The sequence below is a fragment of the Eumetopias jubatus genome, unplaced genomic scaffold, assembly GCF_037043125.1.
Source record: "Eumetopias jubatus isolate StellerSeaLion01/CBP00866 unplaced genomic scaffold, mEumJub1_p1.0 scaffold_17, whole genome shotgun sequence".
Classification (NCBI taxonomy): Eukaryota; Metazoa; Chordata; class Mammalia; order Carnivora; family Otariidae; genus Eumetopias; species Eumetopias jubatus.
Genome location: NW_028274823.1, coordinates 53,045,140 through 53,062,453, shown reverse-complemented (window position 1 = coordinate 53,062,453; position 17,314 = coordinate 53,045,140). Strand labels below are relative to the sequence as shown.

The 17,314-nt window shown below is 43.6% G+C and overlaps 1 protein-coding gene across 1 annotated transcript in view; it reads left to right on the top strand.

Annotated features, from left to right (window-relative positions):
• The window catches only part of LRMDA (leucine rich melanocyte differentiation associated), a 1,122,731-nt gene that overhangs the window by 202,001 nt on the left and 903,416 nt on the right, over positions 1–17,314 (top strand). The gene's annotated exons all lie outside the window — the stretch shown is intronic.

Here is a 17,314-nt window from a genome sequence, read left to right as displayed (position 1 = left end):
GACGAAGGACAAAAATGGCCATGGTCCCAAATAGTTGAAATTTATTAAATTGAAAACCCATCTCCAAAGAGTTGCTAAGACTCCTTGCCACCTTTTTTTGAGAAATGAGAGCAGTTGTGGGCTTGCTTTGCTCTGGGTGCCTGAGGAATTGGGGCTACTCTGGCGTGTTTCCCAAGAAATGGGGAACTGGGGATACAGGCTTTGATGACCCTTTGTGTTTTGGGTTATGAGACTCAGTAGTTGGTTAAATGAGAGGCTGGACCTCCATTCTCTTTCTGGAGCTTTTTTCCAGCAGTTAGGGTTATTTAACTTTCTTAAGAGCCAGCAGCCTCAGGCTAGGGTAGACTGGAGTCCTGGGGTACTGTGCCCCAGTGTCTGAGGACTGGATCTGGCCTCTCATGTTGGATTATGGCCTTGTTTCCCCACTTCCTCTCTATTTAATGCCTTTTGAGTCTGTCAATTGCTGGACGTTTTGTTTTCAAAGTTTTTCAGTTCAGTTTTCAGGGGGATTTGAGTCTGTCTATACGCTCTCCCTGCAGGAACAGATTTCAAGGTTCTGGGCTTAAAAAAAATGCCCAGTGGGCCTACTTTTTGTCCATAATGAAGGCCACAACCAGCACCCACAAGGAGAGATGAAGAATGGGTCCCAAGTGGAACATTTCTGGTTCTGCAGTTAAAGGAATGGATGAAACAAGAGGCATTTGATTTGAAGGATTAAAAGAATTGGCCCTTCTTGACATTTAATAGGTTGCCCCAAGCTGTTCTTTCTGATTAAAATATTTGTGCAGACACTACTGCCCCTGTGTATTGTCAAGTTCATGCCCCCCCCCCCCATTTCTCTTTAAAGTTTGGTCTGCATTGCTTTCTTACTTTCTGGGAAACCCATGGGTTGTGGTTGTGGGTTTGTGTTGCACTGTGTTTACTCATTTTTTGAGAGGCCATGTGGAAAGTCCTTGTGTGTGAGATTGGTTAAACTTGCCCATACTGAAACTATTATTAGAGAAATTCAAGGCTCAGAGGATTGAAGATTTTGTACCTGAACCAAATACGTTTTAGGTATAAGTATTTATATTGATTAATCCTTTGTAAAACTTAATTCAGTGGGAGTTTCTTGGGTCTGCCCATCTACCTAGCTACCTACCTGTCTACCTTTTTCTAGGCTTAGAATTCCTGGAGGGAATCTTAGGTGGAGTTGAGCATAGAAGCTTAGGATTCAGACTTGGGTTCAAATCCTGATGCTGTTGCTTGGGAACAGTGTGATCATGTTACCTTGAGCTAATGACCTAGCTACTTTTAAGACTTATGATCTATATCAAAGAGTTGTAAGAATTAAATAGGTGATATAATAAAAAACTTCACACCATGCTGGCATACTGTAAGCTCTTAGTAAAATACTAGCTATATTAGCATAATGTGGGCAGCAGGATTATGGGTGATTTTAATGGCCTTGTGTTCATTTTTTCATGGATTGTATTAAGCTTTGCTCTGATAAAAATGATATGTATAATTTTCAAAAAGATAAGTATAATTTTTAAAATTGATAGTCTTTTTTTTTTTTTTTTTTAAAGCTGTTGAAGTGATAAATAATCCAGTAAGAGCCCTCAGCCCTCGTGGGTCTCTGGGTGATAACCCAGCAGCACAATCTTTATCATCTGTGGTTTAGCAGCTCCAAGATTTAACCCCTTTCCCCCCTACCCCCCCACAACCCACCCAGGGTCTGGAGAGCTCCCTGTCTTCGAAGACCAGAATCTGCAAGGCTTTTATGTTGTTCTGCTTGTTGATTGGGGACCCATAAAACATTCAGGCCATCCAAATGACAAATAGGAAAACAGCCAACAAACTAAGGACGGAAAGGGAAGAAATAACTATCTCACATCTATGGAGTGCTGATGCTACATTTTCATTTTACTTGCATTGACTCATTTCCTGCTCACAGGTAGGATGCCCATTTTACAGAGGAGATGGGTTCTGAGTTAAATCAGGTAAAGTTGTACAGGACGAAGCTGGTAGAGGGGAGATTTGAACTCTGTGAAGCTGGAACAGTTAACTGGCGGGCTGCACAGTTTCTCTGTGTTCTGATGTTGGGGCCAAGACTTACATCGCCTCAGCCAATCTTTGAGTGCAACTGTTCACTCCTCGTAGCCAGCTTCTGTTCTGATTGGTCCATGCCTGCAACGTGAAATAGTATGCATATTCCCTCTGGTTAGGGAAAGTTGTCATGTTGCAGGAAACCAGATACCGTTTATGTGGGGGAAATAAGTAGAAATATTGATAGGAAATAAGTCGAAAAATGGAGATGTCGGGGAGAGGAAGATGAGAGGAAGAAACTAAGTGTTTTTGTGCAAAAAGAAGTAAAGTGTTAGGCCCCATCAGAAATGAGTGCAGAGAAGGGGTACAAAATGAAAGGAATATGGGGAGCAGCATGTGCTTCAGGAGGTCCATCTCTCAAAGGCCATTGTCCTGGAAAGCATGTGTAACTTGTACTAAAAGCTCTGTAGTTTGCTCGGAGAGCTGAAGCAGGATCCTGAGCTGTAGAGATGCTTAACCTCACTTGGAAAATGTTTTGAAGGAAAAATTGGAACTGCTGCATTCCCAAGCTTTCAGAGAACATGGGCCTTTTTAAGTTTATTTTACATTGAGCTGGGCAGTGCCTGTCACACACTGATTTCTCCTTCCCCTCTGGGTCTCAGCTGTCTTCCTAATAGGAGTGTGGCATTGTTAACCATCAGGGGTGACCAGCCAGTCAGCCCGGCTGGCTGGAACCCTGGGCACTGGAGGCACCTGACAGCAACCCCATTTGCATCCTGTGCAGAAAGCACCCGCATCCTTTTTCATTAAGAGAAAAGTTACCCTAAAACACCAGACACACTGGCAACTGGAGACCCTCCAATAGCTTCTTTTGGATCTCATCCTTCACTATGACAGTATCAGGAGTGGTAGCTTCCAAATTACTTTCTTTTTACACTGTTTAAAACTTTTTCCAAGTAAGAGTTCTTCCACTGAGCCCAAAGAGAGGTAACAGATCATAGAGAAGTTGTTCTGGTTAAAGAATGAAGGAGAAGCCTGATTCTCTCCTGCTTCATCCCAAGAATGCCTGCATGGAATCCCAGCGTTCCTAGGAATACAGTTTGAGAACTACTGTTCATGGCAGAAGGCAGTTTTAATCTCGTAGGCTTTCCCTTCCTGGTTCTTATTTGTGCTTTTCCTGAGTGGCTTCTCTAGCTGACCTTCTCAAATGGCAAAGGGTTAAGAATATCATCAAAAATTAAACCAAGCTCTTCTCAGGTCAATTTGTAAACCCTGTGTCCCAAATGGCTTTAAGGAAGGGATGTGACATTGTATAATGACTTCTCGGAAAATTTGTTTGTTTCTTTTTCCCCTTTCCCTATCTCCATTCTTCTTTCCCTCTTCTTCCCCCACCCCACTCCTGATTTGATGAAACTGTTTGTGATGTCCAGCATATATTTTAGTGTTCACTCTGTGTTGTTGTACTTTAGCAATTTATAACTATGATCAATGTTGTGACCTTAGGGAAATTGCTTATATAATTATAGAAAGTTTACAGTCGTAAGACAAGGAATGGGGAAAATATATCACTGTAAAATATAAATATGTTTAAATTACATTTAGGATTTGGAATAGTTCCTTGCTTGTGTTTTACAGAGTAATCTGTGATTTAAATCAGGTTTAGTTGTGTTTTTTCCCCCCTAAATTGGGTATTATAAATCAAGAGTAGATGCTGGATATAGCACACAAGAGGATTTCTTATACATTTTAATGTTGCATAAGTAAGAAATACCAGTAGTTCAGCAGTAAAATTGCAAATGTAAGCAAAAGTGAAGATTTTTCCAAATTTAACTAGGTTGCATTTGTTTAGTAAACTCTAGCAATAATTTACTGTTTTATTACGTTTGCCTTTGAGATCTGGGCTGACTTTTGTTGTTCCCTTCCTTAAGAAGGAAAAGGGAGGTACATTACTATAATTGCTTGGAGCTAGAAAAAAAACCAAGAGTACCATTTTGCTTTCCCCACCTGTGATACATAAACTTAAAAAAGGAGAAGGAGGGAGGGTAGAACACTTAATAGGATTAAATGTATTCATGGGTGTATCAGTCACACAAGCAGGGCATTTATTTTTCGTCGGGTCAGGCTTTCCATTTGTGCCATCTGTTGTGAGACTAAGTGTTTTTGTACAAAAAGAAGTAGAGTGTTAGGCCCCGTTTTGCACGTGTAAGCTGCTGGTAAGGGTGGGGACTGGGGATCAACGGAAGCTGATGGAATTCAATCATGAATGGGCGCATATGTCTCTTCAGATCTTGTGGGGTCTCTGGAAGACAGGTAGGTTTCATTCAAGATAGTCTCTATTACACCATACAGGTGGATTTCAGTATGTGAAGAGGGGCCGAGTGCTCCAGAATGGATGCTGACCTCGGGGAGGAGGTGGGCGGATGGAAGGGCTTCTCAGTCAGCGAGGAGGCTTGGTGTGCTGTGCTCCTGACGTGAGGGATTGTCGCCCACCACCCCTCCTCCCACCACGTGCTTCACATGGTTCACATGGACCCCAGCTTGGTTTAACTGTGGTTTGAGAGAAGTGAACTCTGGGATTGGGTTGGATGATGTTGATTAATAGGAGTGAGAGGGTGAGAGACTCCAGGGCCAAGCAGTAGGTCCATCTTGGTGGCATCTGATGTTGATTGGCTTTGTCCTGCGCGGCTGCGCTCGCAGAGCGGACATTAAGATTAAGTGATGCTGTCGTGTTGAGGAGCACGGCACTGCATCATTCTGGGAAGAGACAGCTGGGGTGGTTAATCCTTCATCACCAAGGGAGCACTGCCAGTGGAAAGATATACAGCCAAAGATAACCCTCCATAACTTGTGCTAAAGATCAGAAAACTTTGAATTCACATCCATCTGCTTAGTCTGGGGTGAAGATGAAAGATAGGCAGAATAGGAAATAAAAAACTCCTGAGGGATTAATCTTAGGCACGGTATGTAGCCCACAGAGTGAGCAGGCGGGAGAGAAACTTTCACGTGGCGTTTAAAAGGGAATTAAATGCACCCGGTTTCACAGCAGCCTCTTAAAATTAAATGATACATACACTCATTTTTCTGTTGCATTGCCACCATTGCACCCCAAAAGTCTATCCACTGCTCCCCCACATTAGACCTCCTCTGAATTTTTTTTTTGAGGAGGTGCTTTTAATTCTGTACCTATGGACAAAGCATGTGGGCAAGGACCACTGAAAATGCCTAATGAGTAGGAAGAAGAGCTTTTTGTTTTCTCCTCTCCCTGTGTGATTTTTAACAAGATATTCACAAAGTCTGTGTGTGTGTGTGTGTGTGTGTGTGTGTGTGTGCGCGCGCATCTGTGTCTGAGTGTGGATCTGAAATGCTCTTGTGAATATTTCTGAACAGCTGCAATGATTTTATATATCACGTGTAATCGAATTAAGCATTGTTGTCATACCAAAGTGATGTGCAGGGGGAAAATAAATCAGGGAGGGAAATAAATTAGAGGCCCCTCGCACATCTGCAGCTTCTCTGTTAGCACAGGGGTCAGGCTGGGGGAAAGTCTGGTGCAAGGTGAGAACGTTAGGGACCTACACGCTCTGTCCTCAAGTGACTTTCTGTGTTGAGTTTAAAGGGAAGTTTTGTTGTTTTGTTTGAAACCTTTTGGCGGCGATATTTTTGTCTTTTTCCCTTGCCACTTGGGTATTTGAGAGTCTGAGTGAGAGTCTCACTTTGGGGCCTAGGCCATTTGTGCTGATTTGCAAAGGCAGCCCATTCTTCTGCCAGGCTTAGCCTCCCTTGGGCCCTACAGTGCTGCAGCCATTCTAAGGGTGGGAATAGGGAAGACATGGGGCAGCAGGACACAAGCATTCAGTTAAAGGAGGAGGTAGAAGTGAAAAGAACAATCTATTGAGAGAGACCTGAGTTGAAGTTCCTGCTAAGCATTGTGAACTTGGACAAGTCTCTTTCTCTCTCTGAGTGTGTTACAAATGAAAAACTTGAGCTCAAGAAAGAGGAGGTGAATTGTCCAAGGAAGGAGAAGGGGTCCGTGTACCATTGGGAGGTTAAAGAAAGAAAAATATGAAGTTCTGTATTTTGGATTAGATGATAGGAGAATCCATCAGTCTTTTCTGATATCCTGGGGAAGGCACGTCCTATAGGAGATGACTATTTATATGGTAAATTTTTACATCTCTGATGGTCCAGGATGCTCTTAATTTTGAACATGCAAACGATGTATTAATATGTGCATATGCAGATATATCACATATATGTACATAAAATTATTAAAGTTTATCTTGAAGTTTTTAAGTTTATTTTAAAGTTAATTTTACAGGTTAAAATTTTGGTTTTTATTTTCAATACACAATTCATTAAATGGCTAAGTGTGACTTAATTTCTGCGCCTTTGTAACACTTAAATAGATCTCCAAAAAGGGTAACTATCTCTTGTCAGACCATGAGGTTTCGTTTTGGATCCAGAAAAAAGTTGTGGCAGATCTGGGGAGAAAGTAGATCATATACATAATTCCTGGTGTGCCAAGCTTGGGGTGGATGATGTTCTTCATCCACCCAGGAGGAGCTGATCCAAGTGTCTCTCTTCTTGAAAGACTATTACATTGGGTTCACTTGACTGAGAAAGTGGTAAAGAAACTTGGCATTCTTAACAGAGTCATTAAGGGGAAGAGAAGAGAGTGGTAAATCTGAAAGTGTGCTACCGCGTGGAGGGTCACATGGGAAGATGTGCAAAGAAGAATAAGACTCAGACATCATGTAGTTGTCTTCATCTGTTTGAATCTTAGGCTTAAATCCTAAATCTGCTGAGCCTAGACATTTCCCTGCCAGATCCATCCCGAGTATCCTGACTTGAATCACAGATCCAAATGGCCAGAAGACCAGGTTGGGGGATGGTTGATACTCCCCAAGCTTGGAGTAAAATGGAATATGTGGGAGATGTGATATAAGGGCCTCCATTTGGGGCAGTGATTGCTTTTCAGGGAATTTTATACTTAGGAACAAATCACTGGGCCAGTGAATGTCAGTGACTGCTGGGTGGTATATATATATTTTTTTCTATTTGGATGCCTAGATACAAAGATTTTGCTGTTCCTGGTGAATGTAGGTTTTCTGTTGTCTGGTCTTTTGAGAGATTTGACTAGTTTCAAGGAGAGTGGAAACCTCTGGGTTATTCCCTGAGCATCTGATGAGATTATGGCCAAATGTTTCTCAGCTCCTGCCTTATTTACTGTTACAGTAAATCAGTGTGTGTCACATGGGTATACCTTGTATCATGCAAATGTCACAGGGGAAGAGTGATAAAGGAGATACGGCGCTAAACCTAGAATCAGCAGACCTGGGTTTCGTTTTGACTTGGCTTTTGTTTCCCTGGTTTCCCAAGTCTTCCTGTTGGCTGTCACTCTGTTACCGCAAAACCTAGAGGCTTGAAACAACCATTTTATTATGCGTTCATGGAGTCCATGTATTAGGAATTGAGAGTGGAATGGGTTGTCTTTAGTCCACAAGCTTGGAGCTTCCATTGGAAAGAGTCAAAAGCTGGGGTGAGTTGGTGCTGGGGCTGGAGTCATCCATCTGAAAGCTCATTCAGACACGTCTGGCATCTGGGCTGGGATGACTTGGCAACTGGAACTGCTGAATGGAGCCCTGTATGTGGCCTCTTCATGCGGCTTAGCTTCCTTGTGGTGTGGCCTCCTCAGGGGGTATTTGTTGGATTTTTTACATGGCAGCTCAGGGCTCCAAGCGTCAGTATTCCAGTGCTGCGGTGGAAGCTGGGTCCCATGGTGTAACTTCCATGCACTTTATCTGTGAAAGCAACATGAGCCTGCCCAGATCCAAGGCAAGGGGGATTCGTCTACCACATGATAAGGAAATAGCAAGATCACATTCTAGAAGAGCATGTTGGGTGGGAGAGATGTTGTAGCCATCTTTGGAACATCTGCCACACTCAGGTTTCTTTTCTGAGAACGACTAACAGTGGGTCAGGGAGAGAATTAATTGGTGAGACCTCTTTCAATATTAAAATTATGTGCTTCATTAAAATAATCCAGTTGCCTTTAAAAAATGATAATTTACAAAGTGATGATTGGCTCCAAGAGTCTACTTTAGGATATCTTTATCTAGATAGGTGCCCGGGTGCAATCTAAAATAATCCGTTAGGCAACATGAAGGACACTGATATGAGGGATGCAAGTTCTGTTTTTTTCCCTCCTAAGTTGTTATTTCAACTGAATTTTACACTACAGTGTTTGTTTTCTTAGTCCAGTTTTATTTTTCTTATAGCTTGTGGGTAATTAGGTGGCATGCTCCTATCTCACCAGAATTGCCATGAATGTTGGTTGACTTGGACATAAGTTAAATGTTTGACATGTAGGCTTTAGGACTGGAGTATAAGTTGGGGATCTGGGAGACGATTGGGTTTTGAAGTAGGACCCATGAACACTTGTGGCTTCTCCTCTTATGCTGACCCAGGAATTAGGATGGAATAGATGGTGAACTTCTGGAGAAAGCTTTTTCCTTGCTGGGAGATTAAATTGTCACCTCTGGCGTTGGTACAGATCTGACCCTGGACATGAGGTCTGAAGGAGGGTGACCATCGGGCAGCTGCCCCCAGGAAGGCATCACAATTAAGGAGGGAAAGGGTTAATACACTGACTGTTTCAGTTTACAGACACTGGCCCCTCTCTTTGTTCTGTTTTATCATACACATTCATCACGTTCAACCTGGCAACCCAACCAAATAACTATTTAAGTTGTAAAAATGAATCATAGCACAATTTCATGAACTGTGTGATATAACTGAATCTAATCACATTATAAAATGGGGCCTTTGCCAGCCTGGTGTACCTGGTTCTGGGCTTCCTAAGAATAAGTAAGTAAATAAACAAGCTTCATTACATATAATAACAGCAAGGTGGTTAGGCCAGTTGGGTTGTGGGGCCAGGCAAGGAAGCCTCCAGATATTCCACACTGGACCATGGTGCCTTTACAATCTAGCTCACCTGGAAAGGCCCACAAATCATGTTGGCCATCTTCTGTCTTCTGCATGTGGCTAACCAAATTTCCTAGTTTATTAAATAAATGGCAGGAGAGATCCTGGGATAAGAACATAAACCCCATAAATGAGTACTATGAGGAAGGGCGCTACTCCAGCTCATTTCCACAGAATTTCAGGGCTCGCTTGCTTGGTACTGACTATAAGATGGATAAACATACAGTCTCTACCCCCAGGACCACTCTAACAACGGGGCCCACTTACGCGTCAAACATCTTTCTAGGTGCTTTTTATGTATTTTTTATTTGACTGTAAAAGATAAATCTTGAGCTGTAATATCATCTCCATTGTTATAGATGAGGAAGTGGGAGCTTACAGAGGTCAAATAACTCAAGGTCACCCAGCCAGTGAATGTCAGGGCAGAGATTGGAACCACCTTCTGCGTGGTAGAAGAGCCCAGAGAGGATGGTGGGTTGTGGTGAGGGGCCGGTCTAAGCAGCTGGGAGCAGCCTGGTGGTGGAGGTGCCCAAGTGTGCCTTACTGGAGAGTTAGACTTGATCCCCTGGGTGCCTCAGAGCCCATGGGCTGGCGGGCTGACTGGAGCAGAGCTTGACTGAGGGGGTGGGAGCAGGCCCGAGAGCCTGGCACCACGGCCAGGGTCGGGGAGGGGAAGAAAGGTGGGCTAGGCACTGGATGGTGCACCTGCTGAGCCTGAGCTGGGGAAGTCTTGCTGGGGCAGAATCCACTCCCTGTAAGAGCGCCTCGACCTCCACATTGTCTTCCTCCCCGAGAGATACTGACAGCGACTTGTGTTCATTCTCTCTTCTTTCTTCCCTGCCTCCCCGCTTTCTCATTCATCACTTGCCCTTTTTCTTTGTCTCTCTCTCTGTCTCCTTTTCATTCTTTTCTTTGGCTCCCCCCTTTCATTTTTCTTCCTTTGCTGCCCTGGTGTTTTCTTTACTCTGCTCCTGAAGGCTTGGCAGTCACCCCACCCCCATTCCTTTTTCACCTCCTCCCCCTCCTCTGCTTCCTTTTCCTATGGAATATATAAATAAATATATATGTATTTTTTTTATCTGTTTTTCTCTTGGTTGTGTCAGCATATTTTAGACTGCTGGGCTTTGCATGTTTTGCAGCTGGTTTTGATGCAGTTGTCAGACGGTGATGGATGACTATCATCATTTAAAGTGTAAAAGAAAATGCCTTGGCACAGAGAGACATGATCCACTGCCGTCTGCCAGCCTGGATAGGCATGGCCACCATTTTCCTTGCCCCTCTCCTGCCTCCCACCCTGCTCACACTGCCCTTGCCAGAATCTACAAAAGTCATCGTGAGCCGTACAGCACCGACCGGGCTCTCGCCTCCTATAATATCACTTTGGTAGTTGTCAGATCATATGAAACGTCAAAATTCCTGTGGCCTCTGTGAAGAGATATATTTAGTACAGCTGCTGCGTACCTACACGCTCCCCCTGACACTGACATATTAGTTATGCTGTCTTTTGCAATCTGATATCTTTAAATTTGCCACCTTGTTAAGTTTTGATTAATGTGATTCCATTTCACTAAAGTAATTGGCTTGGCCTGTTGTAAAAAATAATCAGCCCCCTCTATGGAACAAATGCTAGAACATGCTAATGAGGGAGTGAGTTCGTTACAATGATGGCGTGGACTGACAGTTATTAATGATTGTTATGATAAACAGACGAGTGTGAATTGGGATGAGTTGGGCAAAAGTGACAGTTTAAAAATAACGTATATTGGAAAGTACTAACGAAGTAATATACTGTTAGGAAAACAATCATGCAAGTTGTCAAGGAAAGAAGTGTAATTATACAGCCACATGGGCTGCTTAGGAGGACAGGGACCTGCCTGATAATGGACACATTTTTTGTTGGCAAGAGGGAAATATGTTATGGCAGAAAGAGGTGCAGATTGATAAATTAATTGGTCCTTCTCACAGCTCTGAGAGCAAACTTGGCCGGCAGTCATCATGCAGATTAGGGGGATGATGTTTGCCCAGTGCCTCTTTCCCCTAGAATCTACCCAGTCCTCTTTGTCAGGCTTTTCTGAGGCTGTCTTTTCTGTCTCCTCTTCTCATTCAACTTCACGAGCTGCAACAAGTCGTAGAAATGCGTCCTGAGGCAGGCTGTACCAAGTACAACTTTGAGCTGGAATGCTTGTAGCCATGTTCAGTTTTTTTTTTTTTTTTTTAATAAAGAACCTAAAGACTTAAATGCTCTATTGTTGCTAAGGTCTTTGGCTGTGTTGGAGGCCGTTATGGGTGGTTTCCAGCTCCGTGAAGGAGACCAGGAGGGCTCACACAGCCTGGGGACTGGGTACAAGGGATGTGCCAATTTGTACTTCTAATGCCAGCAAGTTGCTGTTGGCTCCTTGCATAATTAGGCAAGATGGAAGTGGGGTGTGTGTGTGAGAGAGAAAGAGAGAGAGAGAGAGGGAGGGTGGGTAAGACTCGTTGGAAAAAGAGGCTGAGATGACTGGGAAGTGGCAGGAGGAGGAGAGGCATGCTCTTGAAGAAAGAGTTGACTGAGTCTAATGGTTCACAGCCGTCCCACTGTGTTTGCTGACTTGACAGGGAAGGCAGGTGAAAGGAGGTGGACACAAGAATATTTTGTGATGCCTATATAAGCTTGGGCTCTGGACTTGTGTCTTGGCCTAGACTCTGGATTGCATATAACCAATAACCAATAACCAATTTAAAGTAGCAGAGCATAAATGGAGGATTTATAAAGATGCTGAATTATCTTGTGGAACCCAAGATCAGAGATATGGCTGGGTCTCACAACAAGTGGGAATCAGACTTGAAGAGGGACCAAGGTATCCAGTCTAAGTCTCTCTGAATCTATTTATCTTTCTCTGACCCCACCCCTTTCTGCTGCCATTCTCCCCACCAAGCCAGGAGAGCCAGGAAAATGAAGGTAAGTCCTGGGCTTAGAGATTCTGTTTGTCTGGAGATAGGGTGTCTATCCAAATGTTAGACTTCTTAGAAAGGGAGCTTGACGTCCCCCTGGGTGGCCCAGCTACTGTGGTTTAGGGATATAGCAAGGAGCCTGCTGATATTGACTGTGATACTTGGTTTTTCACATAAGTATTATATCAGGATGTATATTAACTCAATCTTCACAACCATCCCATTAGGCAGGTATTCTCCTTATTGAACAGATGAGGGACATGAGGCCAGGCGTTTGCGAATTTGCCCCTCCATCACAGTAAGGGGCAGAGCTGGGATTTTAATCAGGGCTCTCTCCAAGTCCCTGACACTTGACGCTTCCTGCTTTACCATATCACCTCTTGCCAGGTTGCTGTGCATTCCCTTATAACTCAGGTTGGTAGGTAGAGCAGTTATTTGCCTGAGACTCAAAGAAAAGAAACCTCAGGAAAAATAGTCCAGTCTGTGTTGTATTTGGTCTAAGTAGAGACTGGGCAGGGGGTTCTTACAGGAAGTTTATTATTTGCATTGAGATTTTCTGCTCCACATATGTAAATATATGACCATGTGGATCTCTATCCTGGTCTACTTGGGGATGTGAGCAGAAAGACAAGTCTCATTATCTGGCCATCAAGCCCAACGAAGACTTTGGAGCCTCCCTGTGCAAAACATCCAGAGCAATCCTGAAATCAAAGGGAGCTGCCAGTTATCTCACAGCAAATCTGACAATTAAGAAAGAAGGTGGTTTCATTTTTTGTGCATGTTAGAAAGTATTTGCTCTAGGGAAGGAGCAGGTAACTAAGATTCATTTGGTGCTGACCACGTGTTAGGGGTGGAGCTAGGTACTCCCTGATGCTGTGTCTCATTTGGGGGCTGGACACGTCCCCATTTTACAGATGAAGAATAGAAGTTCTGGGCGGTTGAAAGCTGCAGACCTTCTAGTGAACTGGACTATAGCGTGATAGTTGGCTTCTTCGGAAGGAAGGCTTTGGTCCCGTCTAACCCAACTGTTTTTTTATGTCTCTCCCCCCAAAATTATTGACTTCCCCTCACCTTCATGGTGAGACTGGGAGACACCAAAGTGGAACAGTTTAGCCTCCTGGATTGGGAGTTGGGGCCTGGGTTCTAATCTTGACTGTGACTTTGGGAACAGGTCACCGTCACTCTCTGTCCCCCATCCAAAGAGCAAGAAAGATACTGGCACTTTTGAAGACAAAAGAGAGAACAGATTTGGATTTGTTTTTCAACTCCTTAAAAGAAAAGGAAGGAGAGTCCTCTCCTGACTGAAAGACTCGAGTTTCCTGTGGGTGTGAGGGCTACCATCTTGCTGACCCTCAGATGAACCTTCTTCCTGCAGTCCTATGACTAAACAAGAGTCACCCCAGAGGTGAGAATGCGGTCAGAGGATGAGCCCCCATGGTGGGCCGACAGGGCCAGAGAGAACTCTCATCAGCATTATAGATGGTTTTTTCAGCATCAAAGGGCAGCTCTCCCTCCTCAGGACAGGACAGCTTCTTTGTGTCTTTTTTACACTGTTGTAAAAAGAGAAAAAAGTAGCCACTCAGCCCTAAAAGTTCTCTTCGCTGTTTTCTACCTTATCTTCTCCATCTTTTTCTCTCTTGACGTAATCCTCCTCATCCCTAGAAAGCCCCATGTTTTCCCTCTCCCTTGCTGTGGGTATTTTCACAATGAGTTTCTGTGCTGTATGTGCCACTGACCCAAATGTTGCTCTGTGGCAGAAGATGGGACATACCTGTAAGCACAAGCAAGCTCCTAAAGCTGGGCTCATGAACAAATCTGCCTTCCAGCTCGAGTCTGGGTAGAAAATGTTGTCCTAAGGGATCATGAGTGAGGTTAGTGATCACCCCTAAAGACTGTGTAGACTGTTATGAGCCCTTGGGTATTCTTCCACTCAGGATTTTCTCCCAATTTCAGTTTTATTAGGATGAGTTAGAAGTTTGTCTACAGGAAGTCTTGGGGCCTCTCACAGCAAGGTCATTTCATGTATGCCTATTTTTTGGACATTCAAGGAAAAATATGAACTCCTGTTAGGATCTGTGAGGACTGGGAAGGATGTTGGTTTAGACATGGATAGAAGGAGATTTGAAAGCTGCACAAGAGGTGGGGAACATAGTAACCTTTGTCCTTCCAAATTGTCCATCAGCTGAGGGTCGTGTTGCTGCTAACAGCACCTTCTGGTGGCCCCAGCCGAAGGCAGAGGACCCAGCTAATCTTACTTAGCCTTCTGTGGGAAGGGTCTTTGGTTGACCCTGGTGACTGAAAATTTTGAGCGGTATGATGGCGGATTTTTACATTGTATAGGGTTTTGATGAAAGATATGGTATGTGCCCCCAAAGCACTAAAGGGTATAGATACACTTGACCCTTCCCCACCTCCATCACACAACATTGCTATGAAAATGCAATCAATCCAGTTTTTGACATCTTCCCCCCCATTCTCAAGGGCACCTACTGTATCAACATGGCATTTTTTAATCTTGGCTTGTTTTCCAGGCCATGAATTTAATTTCTCAATGCTCCACTGTTCGGCTTTTATGTTCTCAGAGTGGAATGTTGTCCAACAGTATTTCCCGCCATCTTGTTTAGTCACATCCTCTTTCCTGGGCATCCTAAAACCAAATAGTTTTTTAAAAAATTCATTGCAGCCATGGTCACTCAGCCTTGTGCTAATAGTCACCAAGTTCTGACAAAGCGAGCCCGACATCCCTCGATAAGTAAAATCCGAACCTCCTGATGTTGTGTAACAGTAAGCAGATTGGCATGTCTGTGGATTAGTGGAGGCACTGAAGCAAAATGCTCAATCCTTAGTGACCTTTGGCAAATGGATGGGGATGTGTAGCCATCGTAGGTTATCTTTATGTTCATTGTGTAGACACTCAACCTCTGCCAGGCCAAGACAGAAGCTGTCAGAGCAGATAAACTTAGTTAGGAACTAGCTGTTTTCCTTACTACATCACAGTGCCCTGCAGAACTATTTTGTCTGATAACCTGCTTCTTCTTTAAACTTGTCTGTGAGTAGTTCTGTGAAGCATTAAGCCTTTCCTCTTGGGTTTTGAGCTGCTTATACTCTGTTTTGATCTTTGGGCCTAGGACTTTCTTGCTCATAGAATGTGCAGTCAGCTCTTTTGCAGACTATTCTGGTGAGTTCCTTTTAGGGAATCCATGGGAGATGCTATATCTGGGTCTTATAGGCACGCATTGTAGGGGCATGTATTTGCGTATAGATGTGTAAATGTGTTCCTTGTATTGGTTCAGGAGGCATTCTGTGGAAATGGGGTCCCCTTTGATCACTTCCCTTTGAGCCCATTAATGCCTCTCTTTAGTTTACGCATATTTCATATGTTGATTTGGAATTTCATAGACACTCGGAGGAAAAATTTGGGTAAACATTCTTAAGATTTGGAGTGAAGCCTCTTCTGCTAGCGTAGTGGCATCTCAAGGCCCGGGATGTTGGATCTGAAGACTGGCTTTGTAACTCTGGGCAAGGTGCTTCACTTCTCTGAGCTCACATTTGCTCCCTTTTAAATAAGGTGGGTCACATTAGCCAATTGCTAAGACCTGTTCCAGCTTCAGTGGACTCCAGACTCTCTTAGCCAAGAAAAGGACTGAAGCAGAGTATGTTTTAGGGGAAGTGGATGAACTGTTGGGCTTTTCTTCTTTCATTCCTATTCCAGGTGAAGATAAAAGACTTTGCTCTCTACTGAGCTGACATGAATGCAGAATTCATTAGTTTTCAGACTTTCTTTTAAGCTTCAGACAGGATTGTGAAGGGAAAAGCCTGCCCTCGATTCCTTTGCCTTATTAGTTCTGCTCATATAATGTGCTGCAGAAACTGCTAATTGTCACTTGAGGGTGATGGGTGAGAGTCTGCTTTCTTGAGGGAAAAGTTGAAGTTTGCAGTTTCTCTTTCCCTCTTGCCTCACTAGAGGTCTCGTCAGGTCTTACAGAAGAGGAATCTAAATTAAATCTAAATTAAAATTAATTAAATTTGCCCCTTTGCTGAAGAAAAAGTGGAGAGTGTAGGAGAATTGGAAGGTGACGGTGTAAATACCCAGTTGTGTACAAGGTAATGTAATGATAAAAATAGAATTGTGGAGGCATTCTCAGAGTGTCCGTGGGTTCCCCTCACACGGGCTAGCACCGGGAGAAACACACACCAGCACGGGCACATACACTTTACCACTGGGCCGTTTAGACTTAATTTCATCTTATGGCGAACTCATTGCTAATCTTTGAAAGCCTAGTTTTATTTCATAACTCGAAGTATTTTATGCTTATGTTTGAGAATGTACTCCTTGCAACTTGAGCCCAATACCCTATGTTTGTGCATCAGCTTCACAGAACATCAAGCTTAAAACGTAAACACCATTGTAAAAAATGCCATTAGCATTCCTTTCTGAATTTTTGGTATCTGCTGAATATACCCTTTTGTCCATACTTCTCTGACTGAGCCTTCTCTGTGTCTGCTAAGCCAATTGTAGTTGTCCTGGATTTGCTTAGCAAAGTCCCCAGGCTGGCTTTTGTAGGGACTTTGCTTCCTAAGGCTGCAAGTCACACCAGAAGTCAGTGACCACCCTTTGTGATAAGACATTGTCTGAATGTGTCCTCTTTCTTTGGCTAAGGGACACAGCTAAGGTGGAGCTGGGAAGCAGATCTTGCGTTGAAAGATTGCCCTCTTAGGTATGGAGCAATTGTGATTTGGGATTAGATTGCTTCGGCAAGAGGTGGTGAAGGGTTCAATTCTTGGCTCTATCACTTATTAGCTCTATGACTATAGGCAGATTTTTCACCTCTAGGAACCTTATTGTACCGTGGAGATACCGCATTTTTATGGGGTTGTCCCGGAGGTTCCGGAGGTCATGCTAGTCATTCTAATCAGTTCATGGGAGCTGAACTGGAACCACCAACCGTTCTCACTTGGGAGTACATTAAAATTTGCCAAATAGAGTTTTACTCATGGAACTTCAAGACAAATGGGAAGGTAGAGGCTACCAGATTTAGCTTTCAGCTCTGTAATTGGGAAATTCTGAATCATCTGCATTTTCCGTAATACCTGGACTCTTTCATTGTTTGGCTTTTGTCCCTTTCCCTCCCCTGCCCTTCGTTTCTTTCTCTTTTTTCTTTCACTGAAAGATGTACTGGCATGAAGATGTGCTAGTAACTACTTGTCTTGGAGTAAGTTGAGCACAGGAAGTAAAGCCAAACCTTGTGCAGGGCACAGATGTGAACACCGGACACTTTTCCTGTTTTAGAAACTAAACGGTAAAATTAACTTTGCTCTAGTTTTCATGGACTTCTTTTGAATTGTTGCATTAAAGTAACAAACA